The following is a 15589-nucleotide window of genomic DNA, read 5'->3' as shown; positions in this document are numbered from 1 at the left end:
AATGGAGCAATTTTAGTGAAAATGTTACCTTCCATTCCATTAATTGCAATCATATTGGAGAGTGCTGATGACGCCAATCAAAAAAAAAATAAAAAATCACGTTATCATTTGGGTTATCGATTATTTTAGATTACATTTTTTTCTATATAAATGATCTAATTAGTGATATTTTCAATCCCATTTAGGGGCTGATTTATTATTCACAATTGTTTCCTTCTTGATCACAAATACCAGATCTGAAGGTCGACAGATCGCTAGAATTGCACCGTTAATGTGCACCTTAACTCTATCCAGATGTCAATGGGCTCTAAAACTGACCTGAAAGGCAATTGATACAACCCCTATTGGCTAGAGGCATCAATGGGATAGTAACTTAATACAATGAAAAAAAACTTTTGTTCAAAATGTAGTAGAGTATGCTGCAGTATACACTACAGCAGTGGCGTAACAATCTGGAATAAACGGGATGCAGCCGCAGGGGGGCCTGTGGGAGGAGAATAACCTGCAGAGGGCCCATGGGGGAGAAGTTTATTTTCCCTGTGCTGAGAGACAGACATCTAAGAAAAAAAACATACAAAGATTTGTAGACAGTGCCTCTTCAGTGTGCAGCAGGGTCTTGTGTACAGAGGCCTGCCCCCAACCTCTCTACCCCTCCCCAAGTGCTCTGTACTGTAGCGATGCTGCCAAGAAGTCTGCAGAGCCAGTTCTGCTCCATCAGAGGTGGGCCGAGGGGTGTAATATGAATCTGAGGCTGGAAGTACACTTGTCTGTCAGTTTTCCATACACCATGAGTGTCTGTATGTGTGAAAACATGAATGTTTTATTACAGAAGCTAATGTAATTGATAGAGAAAATGCATGCAGTGCTTCACTGCTGTCTATATTTATCTGCATAGGGAAAACACATTCAAGTGTGCACTAGACAATTGAAAAGCTTTGGTTCTCAGTTTACCTGTGCAGAAAGCGAGGGGGGTAGGGGGCCCCCTCCAAAGTTTTGCAGGAGGGGGCCCTCAGGGCCGAATTTAACAGAAGGCACTGTAGGCACGTGCCTACAGGCGCCAGATGATGGAAAGGCGGCACACTCTCCTCCCCAAGTGCCCCCTTCCCTATGCAGATTCCTGATGAGGGTGTAAATGATAGGTTACTCACCCCTTTCCAGCATTCCTATTACCAGATCTCCCTCCATTTAGAGGCACCTCTAGCTACCGAATACTTGGGGTACCTCTAGCTACTCAATATTGTAGGTTCATGGAGGGTGAACTGTAGGGTGCCAGGACATCTGTGCCTAGAGGCTGCTGTGAGGTAAATCCGGTCCTGGGCCCAGTTATTTCTATTGCACTACAAGTTACAGCCTGAACCATCTGGTAAAGGGTTTTGGCCCAGAACATGCAGTGTGTACTGAAGCATACTCTAATATAAGTTCTGCCAGTTGTGATAATCCTTCTTTCAATGTATGAAGTAGAACATTGATTATACCTGCTTGAGAGAGGGGACCAGCTTACCTTTTTTTTTTCTTTTTTTTAAATTAAGACCAGCATTTAGTAGGTATTATGGATGAAATTAAAGTAACCATGTGCAATAATGTAATTTTTAGTACAGTTTCTGTATTGTGTCCAAACAGGTAATCCAATCAGTGGTGCTCGGATACCCCAATCACATATTTGAGTGATCACAAATTAGACTCCGCCCACTTATGAATTGACTCATGATCACAATCACAGACAGAAACAGATATCCGACTCGAGTGCGGTTTTGAGTAGAAAAAACACATGTAATCATCACGAATCACGAGTCGTGATTAAAAACCCGCCGACTTTAGCGGTTAATAGCAAAGCCCCCTTATACGCTAAAGACACAAAATTTGCCAGATATGTTAAGAAGAATAGTGGGAATAAGAAGAATTTTTTTTTTAAAAGAAGACCTTATAGTTTTTGGGGGGTTTTTTTAATCGATTTTAAAGTTTGAAAGGAAAATGTATACATTTAAATGCGGTACATGACAGTTAATGTTAACCTGGAAGCTACTGTAAAATAGTCCAAATAAGTGAATTTGTGACAGTCACATTATGAAAAAATGTGGGCAGAACAACCTCTTTTTAAAAAACCGTGTTCCACTACCTCAACTTAAAGCGGTTTAAAACTCTGACAACATTTTCGACAAAAATGTGTTTTCCTACTTTTTATAATCCATACAATTATCATATTTGCTTTTGTGCACAAGTATTATTACACATTTAGACATTATAACTTCCCAAAGTTCAGTTAATTTATTTTTAAAGCTGCTGGTGCATTTTATTTATAAATGTTGTCATTCTGTTGTGAATGCAGCCACCAGTGATTTCTGACCTGTGTTTCACCCCAGGACTCATCAGCTGAAGTCCTGCACAGCCAGAGAATGTTTACATAAATGTATCAAGTAAAGAATGTGTACACAAGATAAGCTTAACAACAGTTCGGATGCGGGTTCTCCCTGCAGAAGAAAGAGTCATCCCTGTGATGTAACCCTTTGAATGCTGTTTTACTAAAAAAAAAACATTGTGTTAGTATATTATATTTGTAAATAATCTTTTAGAGCAAAGAAGAAATTCTGGGTTATAGTCTGCTTTAAAAAGGAAGGATAAGCTTAGAGGTATTGTCTACCTGTGTATCAGAGAGCAGCAACAACTGTGGTAAGTATCCTCGTATAAGAAAGATCCACAAATACAAGGAAACGAGAAATTAAAGCATGAAGGTGAAACATCTGGCTGCTACAAATGTGTGCGCTACCCTGTAAATGGAACATGTGTGCTTATATTAGTGAGCAATGAGCTGGGGACTAAAGCTAAATTAGTCCCACAGAGTCATGTTGTCCCACAAGTATTGCAACGCTTACAGTCCCCCAGATACAGTGCATGCATTGTGGAATTTACCTGGAGGAATTACTGTATCTCCAGACAAAGACAATTAAAAAAAAAAAGAAAACAATGTTATTAATATCCTGCATTAGAGAAGATCCAACCACAACAACAACAACAAAACATTTGTAAAGCACCTTTCTCTCGTAGGACCCAAAGTGGAAAAAATGTATGTGATCATAAATGGCAGACTAAACAGGTCAGTTTTGATTTAAATGTGTCCAGGGTTGAAGCTGTCTTGATTGGGTGTGGAAAAGTGTTCTAAAGAGTAGGGGCAGCATGACAGAAAGCTCTAGCTCCAAAGGTTTTTAGTTCGACTCCGGGGGTGGTCAAATTATTTTGTTTGTGAGAGGTTGTAATACAAATGAAGTTCAGCACACGCATAAGAAAAAAGGGATGCGCACAAAGGGAATTGATTGCATGCAATCAATCATCCAAACAAGTAACCCTGAATCAGGTGGCACCGTGTATCTGATAATATTCAAAATTCCAATACTTTATTTGTTCACAATAGGTGCAAAAAAAATAAAATACATCATAAAACCAATGTCTGCATGATGATAATTTACTAAACAAAGTGTAGGTAGCCAAACAATAACTCCCTGTTGGAAAACAAATGAATTTCCTTGATCCACCAGAGGTAAAAGCAATTCACCTGTTAGAAAGGACCCGGCTCTGCACGGTGTGGAATTTAAATACAATCGCCAGCCATATGAAAACTAATGAGTGAATAAGCTATATTGATGCTCGGAGGTCTTGATCCACGAATTCGGCAACCACGGCCGTTGTTCAAAAAAAATCTGCCTCCGGCGTCATTGGTTCCGTATTATGAAATGCGTCCACGGCATGACGCCGATTTTTGGTCGTAAATGAGGCAATCACGGCCGGATCCACGGCCGGATCCGGATTTTCTTTTAAAGTTAATAGCAAAGCCCCCATACATGCTACAATCCCCCAAATTGCATGGATTATCAAGGTGGTAAGGGGCTACAACTTAAACAAAAAAAATTCCAAAAATAATTTTTTGTTTGTGAGAAAATGGATTTTACAGTGTGAAATCAACACTTTAAATGGGGCTATTCATTGGTAATAACAAGTGGTTTTAAACAGGGAAATACACGTTAAGCAATCACAGAGGTAAAGGTGAGTCCCAATGGCACTTGGCGGTGATGGTACCACTGGAGGAGGATGAGTGGCTGATGCCAAAAAGACCCAGAGAAGTTTTTGTAATTTTTTTGGGGGGGGTTTTGCAGCGATTAGCAATGACATAACAGCAGATTTGTCAGTGGACCTGGGCAGTATAAACGCAGACTTTAGTAGCGACTGAGTCAGGAGGTCAAAGTGGCCGGTCAGTGCGGCAGCACAGAAGGACCATGGCAACTCACTGGTAGTACCACAGTGTTATAGTGCTGCCCAAAAAATTAGATGTGTCAGTGGGCCCAGGCAGTGTGAACGCAGAGTGTAGTAGCGACTGAGTCAGGAGGACAAAGTGGATGGTCAGTTCGGCAGCACAGAAGGACCATGGCAACTCACTGGTAGCACCACAGCAAAAAAATGAACCAAGGTAGGCAGGTTGCAACTTTCTTTAGAAAGGCAGGCATGGTTAACACATTGCAGCAGCCACTTCATGTCCCTCTGTGTCCAACAATAGGGGCCAGGAACTCACCTTCCACCCAAGTCTGGTTAATTTTCAGGAAGGTGAGCTTGTCCACAGAAGCGTGGGAGAGCCGAAAGCGCTTCTCGGTGACCACGTCACTGGCCGCACTGAAGCATCTATCGGTGAGGACACTGGAAGGGGGGCAGGACAGGAGTTCCAGGGCGTACAGGGCAAGCTTGCTCCAGATGTCCAGTTTCTTGACCCAGTACTCCAAGTGATCCACGGGGCTGTCGGTGTCATTAAGCCTGCTGAATGACCCCATGTAGTCAGCCACCATGCTGGTCAGTCGCTGGTTGGAGGTGGATGCTGTGGCTCGCACCTTTGCTGTGGGCTGCTGCACTGCATACAGGCTCTTGCTTAGGCTCTTCAGATCTCCGGGGCACCAGTTGCTGCTGCTGGTGGTAGTTGTTGTGCTGCTGGTGGCAATGTCAGGCACCTGTTGCTGGGTTGGCAGAGCAGTTACAGTGGGGGTGGAAGGCTGGGGGAATGCTTCCAGTAGTCTGCGCACAAGGGCCCCCTGCAACTCCCTTGTGCGTTGCTCGGTGGTGAATGGCGTCATGAACTCTCCCAGCTTCCGACGTGGGTCCAGCATCAAGGTGGTCCAGATGTCCTCCTTTGAATGCATCTGGATCACCCGGGAGTCCCTGCGAAGGTATCGCAACATGTGCACACCCATGGGAAAAAAGTGGGCATTGGCAAAAAAGATCTTCATCATCCTTGTAGTCCCTTCCTGTGCCGTGTCATCCTCCCCAAGCCGCCATCCCCGTACAATGCCAGCGGTGCTCTGTTCCTCCTCCTCAGCATTCAGGTTAGGGATCTTCAACTCCTCCACCTCCTCCACTACCTGTGAGCCCTCTTGTGCTGCCATCTGCTCCTTATCCAGCTGCCTAAGGGCTGCCTCCCCATGCTCAATTAAATTGCACATTGCCTGGTCCAGCAGGCAAACCATGGGCATCCACTGACACACATGGGAAGACAAGACAGTGGATTGTAAACAGGAGGCAGGTCCAGGATGTTTTTTTTTTTAGAGTGCTATGCAGGTGCTGTATTTTCTGCAGGGGCAGGGAGCTCCTCTGAGGGCAGTCAGTGACATGACTATGTACTCTGTAATGTGCTGAAGAAGATATCAGTGGTATATAAATCCTACTAATATAATAAATGGGAAAGTTCGGATGTTTGGATGTTTGGATGTTTGTTACTCGATCACGCAAAAACGGCTGAACGGATTTGAGTAAAATTTGGCACACACATAGTACCTTACCTGGAATAAAGTATAGGATACTTTTTATTCACATAACCAAAAAGAGAAAAATACTGGAAAATGTAAACTGCAGCCATTCTTACACTGTTACACTGGAGGTGTGTTTAGCTTCTAAGGGTAGAATGGTTAATTTGCATGTATTCAGCAGTGATGCACTGGGAGACATCTCAAGCTCACTCCAACCTGAATTATCGCAAATTCTTTCTGTTTTAAGAAAGCAAACTTTTGTTTTTCTTAACATCTTAGTAAGGGGGCTTTTAGGACCATTGTAGTCCCTTACACACTAATGAGTTCTGGGTCACCATGAGTTTGCTGGTTAGTCTGTACCTCTCGGTGTTACAAGCCCTACTGCATAGAGCCAAATGAGTCCTTGCTATGCACTGATGAGGATCAAATAATCCAAAACAATCTGTGTGCATGTTGGATTATCATGGCTCTGTTCAAATTAACAAGCTGACACATCATTGCAGTCCAGCAGTTCTGGATGTGTGTTTAGCTTCTAAGGGTAATAATGGTTAATTTGCATATATTCAGCAGCAATGCACTGGGAGACATCTCAAGCTCACTCTTACCTGAATTATTGCAAATTCTTTCTGTTTTAAGAAAGCAAACTTTTGTTTTTCTTACACTGTTAATGGCAGGGTTCTCAAACTTTGCACAGTTGGTCGTTGGGTGACTAGGATTATTTTTCAGAAAAGTGGTTGGAGCCTATAAAAGCCAATCAAAATTCACCTATTGATTTTCAAGGGGAATATTTACATTTCTGCCATTCTTGCACTGTTAATGGCACAAGCCTCAAACCTGGTATAGTTGATCATTGGGTGACTGGGGTTCAATTTCAGAAAGGGGGTGGAGCCACAAATAGCCAATCAGATTTGTTTCATTCCAATGCATATTATTGTTACCAAACACCGCAAAGCTCACAAACTTGGTAATTGAGTAATTGATTAATTGTGTGTTAGGGTTAGGAAAGTGGGCACAGCCAACACCAGCCAAATACATAAGCGGGCAACGCAGGGTCATAAGTGGGCGGAGACAAATACAAATTTTACTGGGAAAATGTAAACAGCAGCCATTCTTACACTGTTAATGGTAGGGTTCTCAAACTTTGCACAGTTGGTTACTGGGTGACTGGGGTTAATATTCAGAAAAGTGGGTGGAGCCTACAAAAAACAATTAAAAATTACCTATTGATTTTTCAGGGGAATATTTCATTGCTGCTATTCTTGCACTGTTAATGGCACAAGCCTCAAACCTGGTACAGTTGATCATTGCGTGACTGGGATTTACATTTATATAAGGGGGTGGAGCCACAAACAGCCAATCTGATTTGTTTCATTTTAATGCAGGTTATTGATGCCAAAGACCGCAAAGCTCACAAACTTGGTCATTGAGTAATTGAGTAATTGTGTGTTAGGGTTAGGAAAAGTGGGCGCAGCCAAAACCAGCCAAATACATAATCGGGCAATGCTGGGTCATCAGTAGGCAGAGACAAATACAAATTTCACTGAGAAAATGTAAACTGCAGCAATTCTTACACTATTAATGGTAGGGTTCTCAAACTTTGCACAGTTGGTCACTGGGTGACTGACATTAATATTCAGAAAAGTAGGTGGAGCCTACAAAAGCCAATCAAAATCCACCTATTAATCTTTAAGGGGAATATTTAATTGATGCCATTCTTGCCCTGTTAATCACCTGTACCTGGTACAGTTGGCCATTGGGTGATTGGGGTTCAAATTCAGAAAAGGGGTGGAGCCACAGCCAATCAGATTTATTTTATTTCAGTGCAAATGATTGATGCCAAAGACCGCAAAGCTCACAAACTTGGTCATTAAGTAATTTTGTGTTAGGGTTAGAAAAAGTGGACGCAGCCAACACTAGCCAAATACATACCTGGGCAATGCCGAGTCTTCAGTGGGCGGAGACAAACACAAATTTCACTGGGAAAATGTAAACTGCAGCCATTCTTACACTATTAATTGTAGGGTTCTAAAACTTTGCACAGTTGGTCACTGGGTGACTGGGATTAATATTCAGAAAAGTGGCTGGAGCCTACAAAAACCAATCACAATTCACCTATTGATTTTCAAGGCAAATATTTAATTGCTGCCATTTTTGCACTGTTAATGGCACAAGCCTCAAACCTGGTACAGTTGATCATTGGGTGAATGGGGTTAAATATTTAGAAAAGGGGTGGGGCAACAAACAGCAAATCAGATGTGTTTCATTTCAATGAAAATTATTCATGCCAAAGACCACAAATCTCACAAACTTGGGCAATGACTATTGACAATTGTGTGTTAGGGTTAGAAAAAGTGGCCACAGCAGCCAAATACATACCCTGGAAACATTAGGACATCAGTGGGTGGAGAAAAATACAAATGTCACTGCCAGAATGTAAACTGCAGCCATTTTTACACTGTCTGTCAATGGCAGGGTTCTTAAACTTTGCATAGTTGGTCACTGGGTGACTGGGATTAATATTAAGAAAAGTGGGTGGAGCCTACAAAAGCTAATCAAAATTCACCTATTGATTTTCAAAGGAGTGGAGCCACAGCCAATTAGATTTATTTCATTTCAATGCCAATTATTGATGCCAAAGACCGCAAAGCTCACAAACTAGGTCATCATTGAGTAATTGGGTGTTAGGATTAGAAAAAGTGGGCAGAGCTAACATTGAACAATTACATACCCGGGCAACGCTGGGCGACCAGCTAGTACATAATAATCTTCTATATATATATATAATAGAGTAAGTGCCTCAACCTTCAAGCAAGAAGAAGAAGTAGCGCCCTGCCCCTGGGCCGGTCCAAGCAACAAGAAGGGGCTGGTCCAAGCAAGAAGAAGAAGAAGTAGTGTCATATCAAACCAAGGGCAAAGAGGCATAATTTGCATATTCAGTAGCCTTTGCATTGTGGGTAACCACACATGTTCACTTACAGCTGAATTATTGCAGATTTGCTTCTGTTTTAAGAAGGAAAATTACACCAAGCTTTACTTTTTTTAGTAGGAGGGCTTTTTGGTCCCTTTTATCCACCTATACATTCTTCGTAGTTTGGGTCACCCTGAGCTGCTTGGTTACTCTGTTGTACTGGTCCAAGCCCTGTCTCATACAGCCTTATCAATTCCTGCTATGTACTGATGAGGACCAAATGTCTGAAATAGGCTGTTACATGTGGGTTTGGTATGACTGTGTAAAATTTAAAGCAATAGGCTTGCTTGATTTACCAAGGGTGAAAAGGAATAATTTCTATATTTAGTAGTGGTGCATTGTGGGTAATCACAAATGTTCACGTATAGCTGAATTATTGCAGATTTTTTTCTGTTTAAGAAGGCAAATTACACAGAGCTTCGATTTTTTTTTTTTTAGTAGAAGGTCTTTTTGGTCCCTTTTATCCACCTTTACATTCCGAGTGGTTTTGGTCACCCTAAGCTGCTTAGTTATTCTGTTGTACTGGTCCAACTCCTATCTCATACAGCCATATCAATCCTTGCCATGTACAGATGAGGACCAAAAGTCTGAAACAGGCTGTCACTTGTGGGTTTGATATGACTGTGTAAAACTTAAAGCTATAGGCTTGCGATACACCAGTGGTTCTGGATGCTTGCTTGGCTTACTAAGGGTGAAAGGGAATTATTTGCATATTTAGTAGCAGTGCATTGTGGGTAACCACAAATGTTCACTTATAGCTGAATAATTGCATATTTCCTTCTGTTTTAGGAAGGCAAATTACACCAAGCTTTGCTTTTTTTTAGTAGGAGGTCTTTTTGGTCCCTTTTATCCCCCTATACATTCCGAGTGGTTTGGGTCACCCTGAGTTGCTTGGTTACTATGTTGTACTGGTCCAAGCCCTATCTCATACAGCCGTATCAATTCCTGCCATGTACTGATGAGGACCAAAAGTCTAAAACAGGTTGTCTACATGTGGGTTTGATATGACTGTGTACAATTTAAAGCTATATGCTTTCTATACACCAGCGGCTCTGGATGCTTGCTTGGTTTTCCAAGGGGGAAAAGGGGTAATTTTCATAATTAGCAGCAGTGCATTGTGGTTAACCACAAGTGTTCACTTATAGCAAAATTATTGCAGATTTCCTTCTGTTTTAAAAAGGCAAATTACACCAATACAGTGTGCGGCATTGCAGGAAGTGACGACAGTGGAACGCACGCTGGAACACGGAAGAGGTGAGTAATCCCTGCCCGCTGCCTCTTACTAATAGTGGTGGCTGCTACTGTGCTTAAGTAGGAGGGGGAGCGCACATGGGGGAACCAGGTGAGGGGGGGGGGTTCCTGCTGAGCTTAAGCTGGAGGTAGAGCACACATGGGGGGCCCAGTTGAGGGGGGTCCAACCCCCCTCCCCGCCGCTGTGCCCAATACCCTCTTCCTGCCCTCTACCCTCTTATGCGGTGTATGTTACGCCGCGGGTCGGCTAGTAATAATAATAATATGGTAGGACATTAGACTCACTATGGTAGGATTACACTGTGAGCTCCTCTGAGGACAGTCAGTGACATGCCTATGTACTCTATAACTAGCAGACCAAAAAATCCAAAGTACGGGTCCAATGCTTCTTAAAGGAATACTATCGATGTATGCATTTATTTTTAAATGCTGTATGTTGTAGCACACATTAGGACAAGTACTAGGAGCAATTTGATTCCTCACACAGCTGTTCCTCTCAGCTGTAAAATCCTCCGTCAGTTTTGGCCGTCAGTGTTTGATACAAATGTATCTATATGCTGAGGGCTCCCAGAGGGCTAAGCCCATGTCTGCACAATGGAGTTGCTATCAACTCCTCAGTTTATAGTTTAATTATCACCTTGCTGAAATAATCTTATTGATATGGTGGTAAGGGGTTAAAGATTCTAGCAATGTGTGTTTATTATCTTTGCTTCTCTTGACTGATAAAGATACTAATAATGCTAATTGTAGACAGTGGTCTGCCCCTCTCAGCAGCTTGTAAAGTGGATGCAGCCTGGAGTGAATCACCACAAGCAGGCAGCCAGTCTGAGTGTAAACACAGACTCCTGGTATAGCTAGTTATATTCCAGCAATATTCCAGCTCATTTAGTTACCTGTTACCACCTCAGATCAGCCTATTTCTCCTCATGTCTGCTGATTGCTGTGAGTGACACTGAAATATATTTGTGAGCTGTGTGACAGAGTAACCAAGCAGCTCAGGGTGACCCAAACTACTATGAGCTGTGTGAGAAATGAATTTTTAAGCAGGGATAGCAAGAGAGAGACCTGGGTGAATAAATAAAGTGCCCCTAGCACTAGTGGTAATGTGTACACTAATATACAGTATTAAAAAAAAAAGTCGTTTCAATCGATAGTACTCCTTTAAGAGACCTTAAAAGAAACCTGAAACTTTAAAAAAGGTATTTCACTTACCTGGGGCTTCTGCAGCCAGAAGCCCTCGCCATCACGGAACAACCCTCTGGTCCCTGCGGCAGCTATGTTTCGTTATCGTGACTTGGAAGTCGATGGCCACTGCATCTGCAGGACGCTCCCGGCGCCAGGAGTGCCAATGAGGATGCGCACGGCCATCGACTTCTAAGTCACGATAACAAAACATAGCTGTGACGGGGGACCGGAGGACTGCTCAGAGACGGCGCGGGCAGGGGGCGGCTGCAGGGGGCTGGCAGAAGCCCCATTTAAGCGAAACACTTTTTTAAAGTCATTTCAGGGTTCCTTTATACAATACAATAACGCAGGAAGTGACGTCAGCCGCTAGAGGGAGAAGTCTCCGATGGAACGCACGGAAGCAGGTATGTATCTGCCCGCCGCTCGCTGCCCACCACAGCCCCACAGACACTTACGAGCTGGAGGGGAGCGCAGAGGGGAGAGCCCCGAGGTGAGGGAGAGGGGGGAACTACCCCTCTCCCCGCCGACTGTGGGCAAGGCTTTCCCCTCATGCTGCCACCCCTCCAGCACCCACAAAACGTCCGCGAGCGGGCCCCGGGGGGGGGGGGGCTGCTCAGAAAATCTGCAGGGGGGCCCGGTGGGGCCTAGTTACGCCCCTGATAACATGTCTATCACGCTTTTCTCTCATAAGATTTTAAGATACAATACATGTGCAAAACATCGAAACTGCTCCCAAATTCACTGAAAAACAATAAATAACCCCTCCATAGTAATACAATCCTTAAAGAGACTCTGAAGTCTCCCTAAAATGAGCTTTTTATTTTAAAATCCTCATTAACATTATAGTCTTGTAACGATTGGTGTCAGCACACAGAGTGTATCTGATTATTGATGATCTGCAGTATCACCAATAATACAGATGTTATACCTGATTATATGGTGATCTGCAGTATCACCAATAATACAGGTGTTATACCTGATTATATGGTGATCTGCAGAATCACCAATAATACAAGTATAGCTTGACACAAGACACCTAATGTAGTGTGAGTGTTTGGTGCAACAGTAAGAAAGGCAATCTCCCGAGGAGCGGGAGATACAGACACAACTGCAGCCAAGGATTCCCTGAAGAGCAGGGAATTGGACAGCCAGTGGACACCTGAAGTGCAGGTGGCCTTTGACTGTGTAGAAACTGACCTCCTGAATAGGAGGAGATGGAGATTTATACTGCAGCCAGGGATTCCCTGATGGATCGGGAATCAGACTGTACTGCAGCCAAGGATTCCCTGATGGGCTGGGAATCAGACTGTACTGCAGCCAGTGGACTCCTATAGGTAAAGTCCCCTGACTGGACTGTAAGGAGGACTTCCTGTGGAGCAGGCAGCCTTTACAGCTAATGGACACCTATAGAGTTGGTGTCACGAGAAGTACAGTGAGGCTGCTCACCCAAGGGACGAGTGACAGCCAGAAGGGTCAAACAAGCCAGGTCAGCAACACACGAGCAGATAAGGTACAGAGACAGAAGACTGATATGGTATCCGGGTACAGGGAAGGTTGGCAACGGGAAGAAAGATAGGCAAGATACCGAATCAGTAAGCAGGAGAGTGGTCAGCTAAGCCAGGGATCATAACAGGTATATAAATATAGCACAATCCTAGTCTGAGGTGTGAGGTCCTTGGTCTCAACACCTGGGAACTAGTCTGAAGTATAACAATAGTAACACAGTAATCCCCTAGTCTTGGATGTGAGGTCCTTGGTCTCAACACCCGGGAACTAGTCTGAAGTATAACAGTACAATAACACATTAGCGCATAAAGAAGGAATCTGGCTAAGTGTGAATTCCCAGTTCCAGCTGGTTCTAACACACTGTAAGATCTGACTGAGGTCTGAGTGCTCACACGTAAGTATTCGCAACGGCAGACAACCTGCAACTGACAAGCAAGTCCTATATATACTTACAGCGCTCCACAGCGTCGCCCCAGACACTCAGCCAATCCAGAGTCCAGCTGGGATCAACTGATCGGCCTGATCAGCTGACACCCCTTCTGCTGGCATAAAGGTCCTGTCGCCTGGCGCGCGTGCGCGTAACTCTCCATCTGTGTGCACTAGAAGGACCAGGCGAACCAGAGACATGTTGCTGCGCGGAAAAGGCCGCCAGCTTGAACGCGGAGACAGCCGCCTTGCCACTTGCCCGTGCAGCGGCATCTTAGCTATTCATTACAAGGCTCTCTTAAAACGTTGCAGAACCACCGCTGAAAATCCCCTCAATCACCCCAAACTCTCTGGGGTAAACCCCAGGCAAAATCCACCATTTTCTTGGTCGTGGATTTTGCTGCCGACTCTACAGGGAGTGCAGAATTATTAGGCAAATGAGTATTTTGACCACATCATCCTCTTTATGCATGTTGTCTTACTGCAAGCTGTATAGGCTCAAAAGCCTACTACCAATTAAGCATATTAGGTGATGTGCATCTCTGTAATGAGAAGGGGTGTGGTCTAATGACATCAACACCCTATATCAGGTGTGCATAATTATTAGGCAACTTCCTTTCCTTTGGCAAAATGGGTCAAAAGAAGGACTTGAAAGGCTCAGAAAAGTAAAAAATAGTGAGATATCTTGCAGAGGGATGCAGCACTCTTAAAATTGCAAAGCTTCTGAAGCGTGATCATCGAACAATCAAGTGTTTCATTCAAAATAGTCAACAGGGTCGCAAGAAGCGTGTGGAAAAACCAAGGCGCAAAATAACTGCCCATGAACTGAGAAAAGTCAAGCGTGCAGCTGCCAAGATGTCACTTGCCACCAGTTTGGCCATATTTCAGAGCTGCAACATCACTGGAGTGCCCAAAAGCACAAGGTGTGCAATACTCAGAGACATGGCCAAGGTAAGAAAGGCTGAAAGACGACCACCACTGAACAAGACACACAAGCTGAAACGTCAAGACTGGGCCAAGAAATATCTCAAGACTGATTTTTCTAAGGTTTTATGGACTGATGAAATGAGAGTGAGTCTTGATGGGCCAGATGGATGGGCCCGTGGCTGGATTGGTAAAGGACAGAGAGCTCCAGTCCGACCCAGACGCCAGCAAGGTGGAGGTGGAGTACTGGTTTGGGCTGGTATCATCAAAGATGAGCTTGTGGGGCCTTTTCGGGTTGAGGATGGAGTCAAGCTCAACTCCCAGTCTTACTGCCAGTTTCTGGAAGACACCTTCTTCAAGCAGTGGTACAGGAAGAAGTCTGCATCCTTCAAGAAAAACATGATTTTCATGCAAGACAATGCTCCATCACACGCGTCCAAGTACTCCACAGCGTGGCTGGCAAGAAAGGGTATAAAAGAAAAAAAACTAATGACATGGCCTCCTGTTTCACCAGGTCTAAACCCCATTGAGAAGCTGTGGTCCATCATAAAATGTGAGATTTACAAGGAAGGAAAACAGTACACCTCTCTGAACAGTGTCTGGGAGGCTGTGGTTGCTGCTGCACGCAATGTTGATGGTGAACAGATCAAAACACTGACAGAATCCATGGATGGCAGGCTTTTGAGTGTCCTTGCAAAGAAAGGTGGCTATATTGGTCACTGATTTGTTTTTGTTTTGTTTTTGAATGTCAGAAATGTATATTTGTGAATGTTGAGATGTTATATTGGTTTCACTGGTAAAAATAAATAATTGAAATGGGTATATATTTGTTTTTTGTTAAGTTGCCTAATAATTATGCACAGTAATAGTCAACTGCACACACAGATATCCCCCTAAAATAGCTAAAACTAAAAACAAACTAAAAACTACTTACAAAAATATTCAGCTTTGATATTAATGAGTTTTTTGGGTTCATTGAGAACATGGTTGTTGTTTAATAATAAAATTATTCCTCAAAAGTACAACTTGCCTAATAATCCTGCACTCCCTGTATGCGCGTCAATCAGCGCGTATCTCCGCCTCTCCCGCCCCTCTCAGTAAAGGAAGACTGAGAGGGGCGGGGCAGAGGCACGATCCGCGCTGATTGACGCACATAGAGGCAGAGCCGCGCTGCCTCTATGCGGAAGTTGCCTGCATGTACCCCGAGAGTTTGGGGTGATCAAGGGGATTTTCAGCCGCGGTTCTGAGGCATTTTAGGTGGGACAATAATGGTAATGAGGTTTTTTAAACTAAAAACCTCATTTTAGGGAGACTTCAGAGTCTCTTTAATCCTCCTAAAAAACACCTAATTCCTCCAATATTTAAACAAACGTCAGTGGATTACCATTCAATGTCAGTGACACCTCCCTCCTACTGCTTCTACCTACAGCCAAATTTCATTCTTACTGCCACCCAATGTTGCCACTACAGGTAAATCCTCACAGCCAGATCTAGCCCCCCTTCTAGAACTCACACCTGTCCCCCATAGCTAAATCCCCCCACACACAGACAT

Source organism: Hyperolius riggenbachi, chromosome 7, assembly GCF_040937935.1.
Source record: "Hyperolius riggenbachi isolate aHypRig1 chromosome 7, aHypRig1.pri, whole genome shotgun sequence".
NCBI lineage: Eukaryota > Metazoa > Chordata > Amphibia > Anura > Hyperoliidae > Hyperolius > Hyperolius riggenbachi.
This window is presented reverse-complemented; position numbering follows the sequence as displayed.